The 17443-nt window shown below is 31.7% G+C and overlaps 1 protein-coding gene and 1 long non-coding RNA gene across 3 annotated transcripts in view; both read left to right on the plus strand.

Moving 5' to 3' along the window:
* Positions 1–5520: 5520 nt before the first annotated feature.
* LOC140744003 (uncharacterized) lies at positions 5521–10846 on the plus strand. Its single transcript, XR_012102518.1, has 2 exons — positions 5521–5952; positions 10776–10846. It is a non-coding gene; the product is annotated as an uncharacterized LOC140744003 (long non-coding RNA).
* Positions 10847–13092: 2246 nt separating this feature from the next.
* LOC140744282 (sodium-independent sulfate anion transporter) overlaps positions 13093–17443 on the plus strand; it is a 45059-nt gene continuing 40708 nt past the window's right edge. Inside the window, exon 1 of one of the 2 annotated variants that reach the window (XM_073075836.1) lies at positions 13093–13365. The gene's annotated coding sequence lies outside the window, so the exon portion shown is untranslated. Of the gene's footprint in view, positions 13366–17225; positions 17358–17443 lie in introns of those variants that run through there. The other variant, XM_073075837.1, reaches the window with a different exon arrangement.

The following is a 17443-nucleotide window of genomic DNA, read 5'->3' on the forward strand; positions in this document are numbered from 1 at the left end:
AACGACAAACCGTCTGATATCACCTTTAGCGTCAGGAAGATATTTGCAATATGTAAACGCGTCAGTCACAATCCGAGACCGTCCGGGTTGACAACACCCTAACCGCTGAATCACCGGGGAAATGTAATAAATTATTATAATTTATTGCTATTTATTAACTCGAAACAAGGTTTAGGATAATCATAAAAACAACAGAAGTGTTACCACTTCGATAATGTCTATAAAAGTTATTTTGGTGCTTGCAATATTAATCAAATTGAAATGGAAGTACAAAAGGACGCAGGCCCCCTGAAGCCCAGTTAGTGATGAGCGCTGTTTATGAACATCTGTGGATAACTACGAGTATGCTTAAAAAAGGGACAGGAGTTAATGTATTATTGTATCAATAATAATACTTTTAAAAACTTCTGGCAGGTTTTTCGCATAAGGATTCCATAAAATTCTACTGCTCATGGAATTATGAACCTCGATTTAAAGTTCCATAAGAGAGCCTTATTAGAAGCACGTATTACTTCCACGAACTATTGAAAGTAAATTTCAAAATTCTTATTGGTCTCATCACAGAACGTTGAATAGAACTACCTACTCGGAATGTCTCGATATTATTTATTAGTATCTTATATAATTAGCATCTATCGACATATTTATAGTTTTCTTTTTAATAATAATGTGTTATTTACTTATTTCGCACATATTTTTTTTAAATATATCCCTTTTGTAAACATTAAAAACCAGATATTCTACGAAAGCATTAAAATACTTGAATCTATGATATTTGTATTTATTCCACACGATTGATTTTATATGTTTTAACTCAATCATTATCGAATACATCATTTTCGTTTACATCCGTGTTTTTTATAAAACATATTCTTATAAAACTTGATATGAGGCTCAGTAATATTATCAAGGCTAAACACTAAATTTCAAGTTTTTAAACTAGTCCATCAAAAATAAGTATCGTCTTCTTTGTAACTTGTTTTTGGTAATATTTTCTCAGTGTTTAATCAAATGCGATAATGCCATAGAAATTTGTCGCATACGATAACATACCATTACTAATAGTTATTATTCCAGTTGGTTCAGAATAAATAAAGAACGATCATCTACATCATATATATCATTCACGTCCCATTTCTAATACTAAATAACATGCCACCTAAGTTAGCTAATCGGCGAAATTAAGGCAATCTTGTCACTGAAACACGTTTAGGTACGTTACGTTAGACGTGTAATGATATCAAGCAATTTGTTGGGTATCGCGATACGTGAGTTACACGCAAGTCAACGTGGGTTGAGGACTGAAGCGTCATTGGTACCCCGGTGCGAGTAAACGAGCCCGAAAATTGCTCGCAATTTATTTGGTTCAAGGGTGACCCGGAATAAAGTCGCAGAGACGTTTGTCACTCAGTTTGATATTATTCCGGACATCGCGGTATTGGAGCGTGAAATGTTAGCCATAAAAATTGTATCGGACATGCGGCTATTCACCAGTTTATTGAACTTTGATATTTATTTGTGACATTGGGGCACTGAAACTTATGTATACAATAAAAACATTGACATGCCGATGATTCGACTATTTTCCACAAATTGATGAATTAAATTAATTGCTCCGTTTAATATATCCGTCCATCCGTCCAACCGTCTTTTCCGACCGTGAACGTTTGACTATTGTTGGCGATGCAGGCTGCTGGCTGACAATAGGGATAGGTTTTATATAATTTTACCTTTTTATACTATTTTTGTATTTTTAAAAGAAATATATTGCATGTCACTTCTGACTACTAAGAAATAAAGGAACGCTGTTTTTATCCAAATTCCCTAAATAATTAAAAACCTTCGAATAGTTCGAAAGTCGCACTCCACTACACGTCGCTGCGAGACACCGGAGCCCTATAACTATTATTGACTATTTACTATAGTAACAAATATTGAAACGTTTCTCACTCCGTTTGGTATTCATTTCGGACATTGGTATTGAAGCGTGAAATGTAAGCCATCAAACATTGGCCATACTTTTGTTGGGCTATTTACCGCAGTTTCCCGATTCATATTTACATAGGAACCCATTCATATTCTATATGTCAAATGATTCGATCCACATTGGATCTGAATACCAAAAATATTTGTACGAAAATTTCGCCGGCCAGATACAAATTGCCTTGTATTTTGTTTGCGGTCGCAGAATCGAACGATAGGAATGCAATTTGAATTTGCGAGCTGCATTCAAAGAATAAAAGAACTTTATTCCCAAACTAAAAAGTAAAAAGCGTCTGCGATGTTCCCTTAAAAGTTTTTAGTTCAATGAGCTCTGTCCTTGCTTCAGTAAGTTTTGTTGGATGTTACATAACAAATGTAATTAGGGCGTGAAGAATAAACTTTGTTACATTTCACTAGTTCGACCTTAAAATTTCTTTGAAAGGAAAATTATTATACTATTTTCGTGAAGTTAGCTATTTAAAGTTTAAGATTTAATTGGTATATAATTGGTTCGTATAATAATTTGTTTGACCTTTACAAATAGCACGGAAATCCTTTCCGGGAAAATTTGAATAAACAGAAATAGCGACTGTGAGAAAATTATTTGACCTGATCACTTTCGCGGTCTATTAATTTCTGTGTATCTCGGAAATCTTCAGATGTATTATTTTAAGTAAGATAGTATACCTAATGACTAGCTTATATGCCACTAGCTATAACTTCGTGGACTTATTAACTTAAGTTCCAAAAAATGTATCACAAGATGTATATAAACATCACCTTCAGTCAATTTATATTTGGTTTCAAAATATTATTATTTATGAAATTCTAAATTAAATTATAAGATATATATCTATTATAAAAGAAAATAATCACTTATAACATGTTAAATAATATGGATTAATTAAACATTAAATCTAGGTCGTTTAACTCAAGCCTTTATTATTTAAAGAGTAGTGCTAGTTTACATAATTTAGTTAATCCTAGCCCAGCTATAGTTACAAAACAAATATTGAAATCATAGTTAAATACTACCTCTACTAAAAGTTACGGGTTTAAGTCCCAGTACACGGAATTCAATTAAAATTGAGTAACTGTTCGTATTACCGGAAGTTTGCTCAGCATATTATTATAATTGGCTGATTTTATTAACATTGTTCTATGAAATAGAAGACGCAAATATTATTTTACAGGTATTTATTTAGGTTATATCGACTGTAGTCAAGAAATTGAGCTTGAAATAAGCTGTAGCCTCTGGCATTTAAAGTGAAACAATGTTATATACATCGTTGTAATCTATATAAACCACAAACACATACAAAGGTATATTTAACAATATTTCAAAAATACAGAAAGACGAACTGAAGTAATATTACTCGTAGTAACTACTGACTTATCAGTTGCACCACGTGGTACCACCTAAAGAGAATTAAATTTGAAGAATAATTTGTAGAATAAAAAATGTTTTTTAAATCCATAATAAATTTGTGATAGCTTGTAACTATTTAAAATAAATATATATCTACATCTAAATTATATTCACGTATTTTGTCTCCAAATGTCGAACCTAATAAGACTAAGAATAAATACGTACTCGTATGTGTCAGTAGCTTAATTAGATCTTCTAGCAGCCGACCTAACCCGTGTCCTTATTTTACGTCAAAGCCAATTCAGCTTATTTCGACGACCGCCTGCCGTGACGGAATCGACACAGCCTTCCATACTAATGTTTTCTACTCTTCGTTCGATAAAAAGTCCGTGAAGTAAATATTTGGGCAAACTTCGTAAAGTAAATATTTACATGTGTTTTAAACGTAATTAGTTGTGTATAAATTATATAGACAATTCATGGGCTTATAGTTTGATAACGATTGAATAAAAGATCAATAATATTTAGCAAAGATTTTAACAGAATATTTAAGCCAATAAGTGGCTAAAAGTACTAAATTCGCCTAAAAATATATCTTGTAACTTAACAATTCAAAATTTACGCTCATTTTGTTTTAAACATTTAGGTTCCCATGTAGGTTTCACAGCGAGAGGCCAATTTATTGCCTAACTTATGCCATAGACGGAGAGATGCCTCTAGGGTCTCCATTTACATACACGTGACTTTCACATTAACAGATAAGGCCTAAAACATACATACGACACGATATCATATCTTGACACATTGCGACATCACGTTGTAATTTTTTACGTCGTTTTGCCGTGAATTTTAACGACACGGCGACATTTAGTCGGAACGTGTAACGACACAACATCGTGTCGAATATATCCTTAGTCCGCGTAGAATATTCACAAACGTATATTCTAGATGGACTTTCTAAAATGAGACTAGTTGTTTGACTAAAAAGCTAATTAGCTTTTAAAGTACAAACACTGCATACTTTAGGGCATAAGGGCCATTAACTTTGCAATGTGGTAGCTATTATACAATGAGTGACTAAAACTAGTACACAATAAAAATTAGATGTGATGAGAATACCTGCGAGGAAGTTATATTTGATCACTAATCTCATTGTAGATTTTTGGGAACACACAATAGACTTAAACTCAACTTTAGATTTTTTGTGAAATAAAAATAAAAAAGAGCAGGGCTGTCAAATTTATTAACAAAGTAATAAAAACACAACGTGCTTTTGAAAAAATAATATCTCAGAATTTAGAAAAAGTATTACAGTTTCAATCACACAACGTAAACAAAACAAGCTTTGTATCTTGGTAACCCTGTCGAAAATTTAACGGCAAGCTCTACAGAGCCGTGTCTGCAGGCGTTATCTTACACGGCTTATCGTGGGGCCTATGAAAGCATCTCAGGCTGTTTTCAGTTGCCTTTCTTACCTTTATAGGTATATCTTGTTGACAGATAAGCTCGAGCCAAGAGCTTCGCTGCGCTCAACGGGTTGCTACGTGCCCATGGCCACAAACAGATAAACCTTTGTCTTCTTATCGCTTCACCACCAGTCCCTTCGTGAAATTAAAAATGTTTCCTTGGTAATTTAAAAAGATACGGCCTCTTGACTCGCCGCTTCCAAGCTTAACTGTTTCATTTTGGATCCGACTCAAATTATCTAGATAAAATATACTGAGTTATCCCGTAGTATTTCCTTTCTTTACTCAGATTCAATCTCGCTAGTTAGAAATGGAGCTTTAATAAGGAGAAAGAAAGTAGAAGGCTGAATAGTGAGACTTTTAATTTAAAAATTAATTACTTCATATCGTCTTATCAACCCATCACTTTCCTACGCTCTGGCCAAATGCGAATTGGACATTTTACACAACGTCGAGGAAAAATTAGGCGTGATAATTATTTTCTTATACGTATAAGTTTAAAATTAAGATTTGCACCTCGAACCCCGATTAAGAGGCCAAGATATAACCACTAGACTGAGTGGGTGTACCGAACTCTAAAATCATATACATATCTCACAAATGGTTTCCCATAATAACATTTTTTGCTACGATTTGTTATAAAAACATATTTTATAACTTGAGCCATTAAAAACTAGTTTTTGCGTACAAATCGAGACCGAGTCGTCAGACGCATCTTGCCTCTGATAGTATAGTATCGTGTGTATCATGAAGCTTTTAATAACAATAGTAGTGACGTTATCCTTACTAAATATAGGTACAAACTGTGAACCTCAAGACGTATTTGATTACGACTATGAAGATTCAAAAGGACCGATTAAGGAGTACCCAGAAGACTCTGTTCTTAACGAGGAAGATGTTAAAGTCCCTGACTACAATATAAAGGACGCTCCCCAAATATTTCAAGATTTTATCAAAACCTACAACAAGAATTACATAAATCTGCGAGACTATGAGAAGCATTACAAGACCTTCAGATCAAACTTAGAGTTCATTATCGACTACAACAAAAGGGGAAGCTCAAAAATCGATCTGAACATGTTTTCCGATTTAGACGCAAATGAAATGAAATTTTTAACTGGATAGCGTGTGAAGGTAATCAACTTTATTAATTTGTCTGAGGTTACTGATGAAACTTTATGTATTATACATACTTATTTATGAATTTACTCCAAACTTATTATTTTTGTATATTGTACTAATAATTTCAAATGTTCCAAATATTCATTGCTATTTACAAAACAACATTGAATTAACATAATCACATTGAAAATTATTTTGCAAATAAATATCGTTTCAGCTAAATTATTCGGAATTTCGGATAATAATTCCTCTTAACATGGAATTTTAATGCATAAAAAAGTTTAGGAATAAATAAGCTATTTCTGTTACAATCGAGTTCCCGCGAAGGAAATGAAAGACAATGCTATGAGCGAGACACGAATAAATTTACAATAAGACATAAATAATACTCTTCAAATACAAGCAAGTAAATCATATAATACATAAACAGGAATATTTCTGAACTAAATACATTTGTCTTGTCGTTTTTATGCTGACTCGTAATCATTTCAAAGTAAAATAATGACACCGAATTAATTGAACATCATAACGTTACCATCATTAACATGGAAGCTTAATGACAGGTAAACAAATGCGAAATAATCTTGGAGATTAAAATTCGAATGAACAATTCTTGTATATCATCCTCGGTAAGTCATTACAGTCTCATTGCTGGGCACGTTTCTTTTCAGATTGAGAGGCATGTAGGCCACCACGCTGACCAAGTGCGAATTGGTAGACTTCACACAACTTTGAAATTTTTTAAAGAACTCTCAGCTAATAGTAATAATTTATTTCTAATTCTTATTTTTGCAAAAATAATTAAAATCATCATTGTCTTTATATGACGTCATTTACCGAGATGCCATAAAAAACCTACTACGTTTTGTAGTTTGTCGTAGCGGCAGTTTGTCGTGAAATATTTATTAACAAGTGATGCTGCTAGCGTAGTTTTCATTGCAAGATAATAGAAATTTTGCAAACATAGTAAATATGTAATGTATTGTATAACTAAATAAAATTGTTAATTCTACTGACATTTAATCATAGCTAATGGTAGTAATACATGGGTATGTACCAATCATAAGTATAACGATTATTCCCATAGCCCTCTTAGCAAAAACTCTCTACAAATAGGTACCTAAAGTGCAATTTTATTTTTTTCTTAAATATAATTGATGATGAGTCTTGAAGCGAAAAGGAGTGTTTTGCTATGAAAGAAAACGACTATTTTTTCTTAATAAGTATCGATAACATTTTACGAAGTGCTGATGATAATGATGATAATAATAAAAGATATTAACATGCAAAAACTGGTCATGATGTATAAAAATATTATAATATACAAATAACATATACCTATTAAGTACTGAGTAGTCTTCAAACAGGTTATTACAAAGTCATTACAAAGGCGGAAACAACATAATTAAAACATACAACGTTTACGGGTGTCTTTTTTAAAACACATCATTAGGAATGTAATAAAAATGTGTTATAATTTATTAATTTTGTTTCTTCTCTTGTCAGTAATTTCAATAGGAACGCTCATGGAACTCATTTAGATATTCATATTTATTCAAGGCTTAATAAAGCGGGTCGTTAGATGAAGGAAAAAGTAAGTTCGCCTTTATATTTACGAAAATAACTGAAACGAAGTATTTCACAGTTTTACACAGACGCGACCCTGGATACATGAATAGGTTCTTAATAAAATTATTTGAACTCAAAAATATCAAAAGTTTATTTATGTAAGTCCTTTAAAATGATTATTTTATTTCTCTTTGCGGCCCTCTATTCCAATCATACCAAATCTTCATATACATAACTTCATATTACGTTATTTTATAATTAGACAATCAAAGGTCAATTGTTAGTTGAGACAATTTTATATAGATTCAATTTAAATTAAATGATATGGTATTCCTGATCTAGATAGGTCTCTGTTATAAATTATCTTTTTATACTCTACTACAATTGTATTAATACGTAGAGTAGAACCACGGTAAATAAATGAGTAGAGTCCAAATATACCCCCTTTACATCGAAAATAAGGAAATTAGCAACGACTATAATGATTATAATAAAAGAGAATAATCCATATCTCATAAGTCCTTTAAATACGAACGGTCCATTAAGTGAAATTAAGATAAATTTCGGGCTGTGACAAAAAGATACTTAAAATTAATGTAGAGAAAGAAATACCAAATATAGTAGATAATATAAATCATAGGACTAATGTATATCACAAAAACGTACAATCAATTACAAATGATGAAATCATCAAAATATTAAGACTTATTGAAGGAAAAATATAGGTATTTTGGTTCAAAGTGCAAGTTACTATTGGATGGATTAAATTGACTCCATAATAAAATAAAAAAGACCCTTCAGATAACCTTTGCTGAATCCCCAGCCTGGATGGGACTGATCAAAGATTTAAAGCAAACGAAAAAGGGTTCGTTATCTTATCGCACGCTTTACATAGTTCTTAATTAAGGTGCCCGAAGGGATTTCAATCTTTTGTTGAATTTAGTGAATTCGAAGTTAATTTTAGATAATGTATCTACTCGGGAAGAAATGAGGAAAGGATGAGATTGATTCATAGAGATAATTATTACGGAGGGATATAACACGGGACGGATTATAACACTACCTGCCTACGGAAGGTAATGTTTTTCGAGCCTATGTGTATTATTGCGCGTATGTTTTATTTTTGGCATACCCTGAAGCCCAAATGTATGCCAGATTTTAAAATATAAGGTGTCGTTGGATTCGTCTAAATTGTGAGACTAACATAGGCTTATATTTTTAGGTTAGCAGTCGACGTGTTTGTATTGTTTACAAGTTTTATGATAACTAGTTAATATTCAATATCAGGTTCAATAATTTAATAGATATAAAGTAAGATAAGCGTAGTTGAAACGAGGAATGTGCTCTAATTTTATTCCTTAAAATAACTTCACAAAGAGGTACTGGGATAATACATTGTGCGAAGGGATACAAGAGGGCAGCATAATGAATTAAATTAGTCCCAACTGATAACCTTCCACGCAACCTCGGCAAGGGATGATCAAAGATTTAAAGTAAACTGAAAAGGGTACAGAAGATATATTTTAATAACATAGTGGGGATGCATTAATTTGAATTAATTAAAATTTATGTTATGAAATTTCCATTAGTACATATTTCAATTTATTAAGCTGGAACGCCTCGGAAAAGTATGTCTGTCTGTCTAATTTTTCAATAGCATTTTTTATATTTATAATACTGGTCAAAATGCGTATTTACAAGACGATTAGATCATTTAACACATTCTTAATTGATAGTCATAACATATTCTAAAACATAAAACAAAAAATACTGGCAGATCCGGTTACATCAACAACTTTTTGTCATTAATTTCCTAAGGTGTCTTGTTAACCTTTCGGAGCTACTTAACCTCAAGTGAACCGTGCGTCGTTCTTACTCTTATTATCTGTACAATGTACATATTATACTTTAATATAATATAGCTTTCAGTCATACAGTCCACCTATGGGGATGTTGTCAACCAAATTCAAAATAAGAGTACATTTTCTGATTTTCGCAGAAATGTTAATACTAAGCTCGAGCATTTGTTGAAATATTTTTAACATTATTTATTCCTCAATGTAGAACTACAACAACTTACAGATGGATAAAAAAGGCAAAACTATTAAGGAAGATAGATGCAAAAGTGGTGCCACAACAATCCAACCCCGATGTACCTACCTACCTTCAATTTATCGTAAAATTGGCTTTGCTTGTATTTAGATTATAAAGCCGCATAGTCCATGTCAAATCTAGTACATCATCATCCATGTAAGGGCACCAACTCTGCCAATGTCAAGTGGTCCGCGTTATAAGAGTTATGTGCATAACGCCTTCGCTGTGATTTATGTCACCCGAGACTACTACATATACATGTTACATATAGATATAGATATGTGTGTTGTTATATACGTACTTTCGTATACGCAAATATACCTATGCGTGTATTTTGTTAACGATTTCTGACCGGAAGATGGATGGGTGTGAAGATAGCGATAGTAGGAAGAATTAGAATAATGGCTGATATCTCTAAACTAGCATTTGAATTTTTTTTCTCTGCAAATGCTTTGTCTCGATTCTTAGTAATTATGGACACAAACTTTTGTAATTATAAGTAGTATGCCATGATTTGTATAGAGGTCGTCTACTTTAGACACCAACGAAGGTTTTTCTCGTACTCAACCACTAATGTATAATTTGTATGTTTACTAAACTACAAAATTATAGCATAATGGAACTTTTCTAATTTAAAATATTGATTAATGGTATTTCTGTCCGTTCTGTACCCTTACCAGGAGTTTTTACGTTTCGACAAATATGACTGTTTTGGTATTTGTTTACGTATTGGCCAATACGATTTCCTGGTTCTGACACAATCCGCTAGTAAGGGGCGCTGATTGGAATTTGTATGGGCAAATACTGGGTGGGTTAGACGACAGATTAACGGAAAACTAAGCCTTGACACAGAATAAACAATTAATACAGAAAATAACTTTAACATTGTTTTCATCGAATCTTAGCTTCAAAATATGAATTTAATATAAAACAGCTAAGAATTTTGAAATTATTCCAAACTTACGTGATAGTTACCTACGTGGTACTTCTCTAATATAATATGGATAAATATTATCTAGATAGATATTATCATATAAATATTATCTAGATTAATTAACTTTGAACCTATTTCAATATAAAAGAAACTCCCTTAATTGTATTTATAATTACGGGGGTTCGTCCTTTCGAGTGTAATTTAGAGGATTTATGTGGAAACTTTGGTTTTGTTTCAGGATTCAGGAGCGGCGGGCGACGATGGCTTTGTGAAAGACAACCAAGATGAGATTAAATGCGATTGTTTTGACTTGGATCCTTTTATTATTTTTTCCTTATTAAATCCATTCGAGATATAAATTAATTATCTTTATTAATTATTGAGCATTCCATAACTATGAATGCATTCATAGTTATGGAATGCTTTATTTTATTATTTTTTATAACAGGTCGCAAAATATGTCAGTACAGAGAATAAGAAACTGAAGAAATTCTAAAAATATACGCAAAAAAATTGCTGTGGTCGACAAACCAACATATAACTTTAGTAACAAAAATAAATAAGTAGGTACTAACCAACATACCTTAGAATGCTTTTCAATAACATATAAGGTAATAATTAAACCAACGTATTTTTTAAGCACAAACATATTATTTATATATTTGGATATGTATTTATATATAGTAAGTATTACAATATTTATGTATTTAACACCAGCCGCAAATTGTCTCCACTCACCAAGGGTTGACTGGTAGAGAATGCCATCAGGCATTAAGTTTGCCCTGTTGTACCTTAACCTTGTGTTTGTGTTACAATAAATATATAAATAAATAAATAAATAAATATAATATTTTTTTTCCTATATTATTGAATAAAATTCCGAAGAATACAAAATATATAAGACAATATAGTTATCAATCTGTACCGAAATTACCTAGAAAAGTTACCTTTCATTATGATCAATAGATAGTTCCACGAAAAGAATAGTTTTTTCAGAACTTTATACGCACACATCACCATATTTTCTCTCTATTTACACTATCTTACTGGATTTCATTTTTACTAAGTTATAATAAAAAAGTAACGTTTACTAAAGCATATAACATAGTAGGTTCTAAAACAGAAATACTCGGTAAATATGAACATGTTTGGCAAGGTTCCTGAAGCGTGAAGCTTCGAACCACCGAAGTGTAAATCTGAAAAATATTCCTCAAAAGAATCGGACTTGTACGAAGAGTTTCAAAACTAAGTAAACTAGGTTTGTTTTTACCATAAAAAAGCGTGTTAAAAAGCAAATAATATTATGACGTAAGTAGCATATTAAAATTCTATAAAGATGCATTTAATCTCAAGAAATAATTCACCAAGTACGAGTTGAACCACACATGGAGGCTTCCGTACCACCAAATGTTCATTGTTTTTCACTTCTTTTTATTCATTTTATTATTTTCAACAATACTTAGTTATATGACACAGCAAAAAGATGGCGTTGGGGTGATGATGAATGATACGTAAACAACGTATAATATTCTTAATAAAATTAAAATAACTATATTAAAATATGTTTTACGGTTCTTAATTGAATTTGTTATAATACCAGTTATAGTAGTAAACGGATTGTAAAAATTTCAACCGTCTTCCTGGTACGGTTGATATTCATTTTTAATTTATATTATTTTTAGTTTTGGTACCCTTTAATATCATTTTTATTTTATTTTTAGTACTTGTTGTTATGCATCCTCTGTAAAATTTCATGTGTCTATCTATTACGGTTCCGGAGATATATGCCTGTGACAGACGGACAGACAGAGAAGTCTTAGTAATAGGGTTCCGTTTTTCCTCTTTGGGTACGGAACCCTAAAAATGATACTGTTCAACCTAGAAAGTGAAATCCTAGCAAGTAGCACTGCTGCGTTCCTCGTTGAAGGGCGTTCTAAGGGAAATATATCCGTGATGTTCCAACTTGGTCTTCAGGGGTAGGAACGCATCTGTGAGGAACCTCCAGTAGGAATTTAATCTTATACGGAGTTAATTACAGATGTCCATGGGCAGCAGTATCAAAACTCCATTAATTCACAATAAACATTATAATTAACGTTAATGCATTAACCCTTTTGGGTTGAATGAAAGACAGACTGGCTTAACAGCTATTTCACTTCCAGTTATATAACCTCGGCAATATACATAGGCATTTATAATATTGTACAAAATGGATAAGGAGGAATTCTATACGAAAACTCCTATCTTACACAATAAAACTGAGTCGAAACGCCTCATTGTATGAGCTATCCAGGGCACAAAGCCCAGTATATAAAAACCTGCGTTATTGCTATAAATTTATGGCAGGAGTAACATTCACGATTTTTACTACTTCACATCATTATTCTCGAATACTTTCATAATTATAGTATTTTTTTCATTACTTATTATAACTATATTTTGTTATTTTTAAATATTATACACACTGTAGTATTTACTGGGATTATTTTTGAATATTGTAATATCTGCTACGAGTTTCCGAACACTTGCTTTTATACTGACAGCTGTCAAAGCTGTCGCACTGCTGTCAGTGCCAAAATAACGTGACGTAGGTCGGTGCTTACGTTCTCCAATATTTAAAATTATTTCCTATTTACTTCTTGTAGTAAAAGTAGAGTAGCGTATGCAAGTTGTTTCGGTATCTCAATTGTGTAGTGCTTCAAGTGAGTGTGATAGACTTCGTTAATTATGGATCAATGAACATTTATCAGCTACAATTTGTTTTTTTTTCTTTTTTAATTATTCTGTAACTACGAAAAGACTCGAAAGAATTACAATTGCGTGACGAAGTAAGTGCTTTTTGTGTTAATATTTAAGTTCAACACATAATGATGTTGAGTAGATACAAGAATTTAATAAATAGTTATCGCATGAAAAAAATTGCTATGTATTTGATGCATTATTTAAAATAAACATACTGCATAGAGATGTGAGTCTATTATTAAGGACTTGTACTTACTTAACATTACTATTATTTTTATGTACAAATCATAGTTATTGCTTTTATTTGCGTTTTATTTCCTGCGGAAACTCGTATTGTTTCCTTTAGTTAATTATTTAACTACTCAATAAAGTAAATAAACATTTAAGCTAGCTAACATATATTTTTTTGTACATTACCTACTTCTACATTACTTAATTGTAAGACAATACAATATGGAATATGCCACTTAGTTGCTATAGGCATGTTTTTATTAATTGAAAAATATTTACAATTATAATTACAAAATGTCACTTAGTTTGGAGGCAGGATCATTTGGGATTCGAAGGCAGAAGAATGAATGTCACACCTACCTGTGTAATAAAAATAAAAAATAATATATATTTAAATATAAACAGAAATATAAAAAGTCTTATAGCACTTATATCCAATGGATCCATTAATAATTATTTAATTTAATGCTGCACACTATTTTCTAATTACTTTAAAAAATTACATTAAAAATTATCATATCTAAGGTCACATATTTTAAGTAATGCCATCAACACCTGAAAAATTTATATGGTTTTGATAGAATAGGAGAACTTAATTAAACAACTCTAATGGTTCTTTTTTGGACTGTGAAAGATCCAATGTAAACTCATCGGAGCATTCTAACTTCACAAAGTGTGTAGATCATAATTCATCAATAAGGTAACTGAAGGCATGTTGAAACTATCAATCAAGTAGCTACAATTGGATAGAAATTTTTTAATCTTATTGTTGCCCTATTGGAAAGTTTCAAAACATCCAACACTGGCCGACAAAATTTCTATACCTTTTCCTAGTAGTCAGAATCATGGTGCATAGAACCTTATTCAATCCTTACCGAATTGTGGAAAGCATGTACCTAGCATCAGTGAGTGATCATAGCATTGTAACCTTGATTCTTCATTGATTAATAGAGGAACAGTTAGAATAGTTCTACAAGAAATGAGAAATCATTCAGTTATTCTATACAAATATATATTATAGAATAACATAAAAACTGGTAATTCTAGTGCTTATCTATGCATGCTCATCTATAATCAAATGCGCCAACATTAGAGCCATTTTTATACAAATGTGTATCTGCTTTATAATGTGACATAGTATAATATTTTTTTTTCCCTAAAAGTTTCTAGCATATTTTAAGTAATTGTGCAAGTCCAAGTCGAACTCGCCTACAGGGGTTCTATACCACCAGATTTTCATTTATTTTTAGTATTTATTGCCATAGCAGCCATGTAAACACATTGTGAATATTTTAAATGTCTACCTATTACGGTTATATAGACAAAGCGAAAAACGCCGAAAAGAAGTGTTTTTTAATGAGGACTCCATTTATTTCGAAGCTTTTTTACCATGCTTTTGCTTGGGTTGTATCTATGTATGCATCGGAATCTCTATGTTTACCCACTTTGAACGGTCTGATTAATTTAAAATTTTGAACAGTTATCAAGAACTGATAACAATACACAATTTTAATAATTTTATCCCATTCTACTCAGGATTGACGATTTTCCTTGTGCGATTTTAGCGTGGGTTTTACTTTTTAAATTATAATTTACTAGTGGTGCCCGCGGCTTCGCCCGCATTTTAAAGAAATAATATGATATACATAAAACTGAAATAAACTAAAAATTTGTACCTGCATTGGAATGACAGTGGTGCCGTCTGTCGAAAATTTGTCTTACCAACTCACAAACCGTCGTGGGTTCTTGGACAAAAACTTTGCTAAAGATCGTCACTTGATCAAATGCATAGTTTACGATTCTATAAAACTGCGATGGTAACGAAGTCTGTCGAATCCAATGTGAAACAATCCAAAATCAACAACTACTTACGAATTAAAAATTAATTAAAAGAACCTTTATATCACGGCGTGCGTAAATGGACGTTTTACGCACGCTTCGCGTGCGCAAAACCCCCATTTCCGACCCCGTAATATAAAATTTTATACAACACGCGGACGAAAAATGTTTTTCTGACTCGTATGATTGCAGTCCTCGCCTGCGGCTCGGCCTGCAAACTCACACTTGTCAGAAAAAAATTTTTCGTCCTCGTATTGTAATGTACTATTTCCCACGGACTAAATTGTGAATCTAAACCATTCTTAAGTCCCCTTGAACACGCACAACAAATTTCATCTAAATCAGTCCAGTCCTTTAGGAGGAGTTCAGTGACATACACACGCACATAAGAAACATATATGTGAAGATTTATTTATTTGTTACTATAGAGGTCATCGTTGTACATACTCTGGAAAAAAATCAAGTATCCATCTATTACGGTTTTGGAGATAGATACCTGTGTCAGACAGACAGACAAACAAACAGACAGTGGAGGCATAGTAGTAGGGTTCCGTTTTTATCCTTTGATTACAAAATCCTAAAAACGGCAAATTAGAATGTGTACAGGCGGAAATACCAAGGGAAGCTCGTTAATTTAGCATTAAAACGAAATCAAACGTATTAAACCTTTGTATTTACGATACCACAAATTACACGACTCTACAAAAAAATTTTCGTTCTTTGTCCTAAAGTTTATACTATTATTTTCCAGTTAGTTATGCACAAAAACGAAAAGAAAATACCTTTTTTCGGTATAAAGTTTGCTTTTGTGACATCATGAATTTTGAACAACGCTATCAAGGCCAATACAATGAAAACATGATGGGCGACTATATTTGGGGTTTATTGAGAGAAAGTAGCTATGAACATAAAAGAAAAAGTAAAAGTGTGCACTTTTAAGTTATTTTCCACTTTTCTGTAAGCTAATTTGATAGTAAAACTTAATAAAAATAATAAACATTTTTATTTCAATAGTTTTATTTTCAATCAAAAATTAAAATCCGAGATTTTTAAAAATTTCGTTCAATCAGTCTTCTAAGCACAAAAGCAAAGTTTTTCATGCCATATATTTTTTTCCGTCTTATTACGACCTAAACTACCGAAATTTAATGCTTTGCAATCAAAGTCAAATTTCATGTTGACCCGTGTTATTGGCCATCCTCACGCTCTAATAACGACGAACGGAAGCTTTCTGGCCGAGCAAAATGAGAATCAATTGTTGACTATGAATCAACTCGATGCATATAGCGATTAGTGATGTAGCTATAATTATATGTTACAAATAATCGTCAGTACAAATTTCAGGAATTTTGTAAAACATTATAATTCGTTTTAATACACGGATAGAGGAAATTACGAGTATGTGTAGCATACTCGTATTTGATATTAATTTACGAAATAATAAACAATAAAATTTTTGAATTGTTTTAACTGATTCGTGATTACAATTTTGGAAGGTATAAGGTATATAAAAATCACGAGTAGGTATGGTCCTTTTCACGAGTAGTTATGGTAGTAAGCCCATTACTGTTCTCTACGGTTCTACGCCCTTCGGGTCGTATCTCTTTTCAGAATAGATATGGTAGATTTACGTGACGTAAATAAGACACACATGTCTTAAAAATGTAAGATACATAAGTTCCTATAACTGTACTTTCACTTTCGTTACTTTCTTTAATGAACCATTTACTTATAGTGGTTGTACTTTTAAAAATTATGGAATTTGTATTAGAGTATAAAAATAATTTCGCTTCACATCCCTAGTACTGATGAATGGCAATCACTACGTAATAATGGTAACTTATAGTGCCTATTCTTTATGAACTAACCAGTTGTTATGCGATCGCGTCAAGTGTAGTACAGAATTTACATGCGTATTTTTTCTTTGTTTATTTACTTTTTTTATTTGCTTATGAACGTGAATGAAGTTAATGTGTTAATAGTGTCTTTGGATAAATTACTTTGAGAGGTAAGCTGTAAGATTTTTTCTGTTATCTGAAAAAAACATTATTTTACTTACTTAACTTGGTTTTTTTATTTTAATTATTATTAATA

The sequence above is a fragment of the Epargyreus clarus genome, unplaced genomic scaffold (genome assembly GCF_041222505.1).
Source record: "Epargyreus clarus isolate Ecla_fem2 unplaced genomic scaffold, WU_Ecla_fem_2.2 ptg000008l, whole genome shotgun sequence".
NCBI lineage: Eukaryota > Metazoa > Arthropoda > Insecta > Lepidoptera > Hesperiidae > Epargyreus > Epargyreus clarus.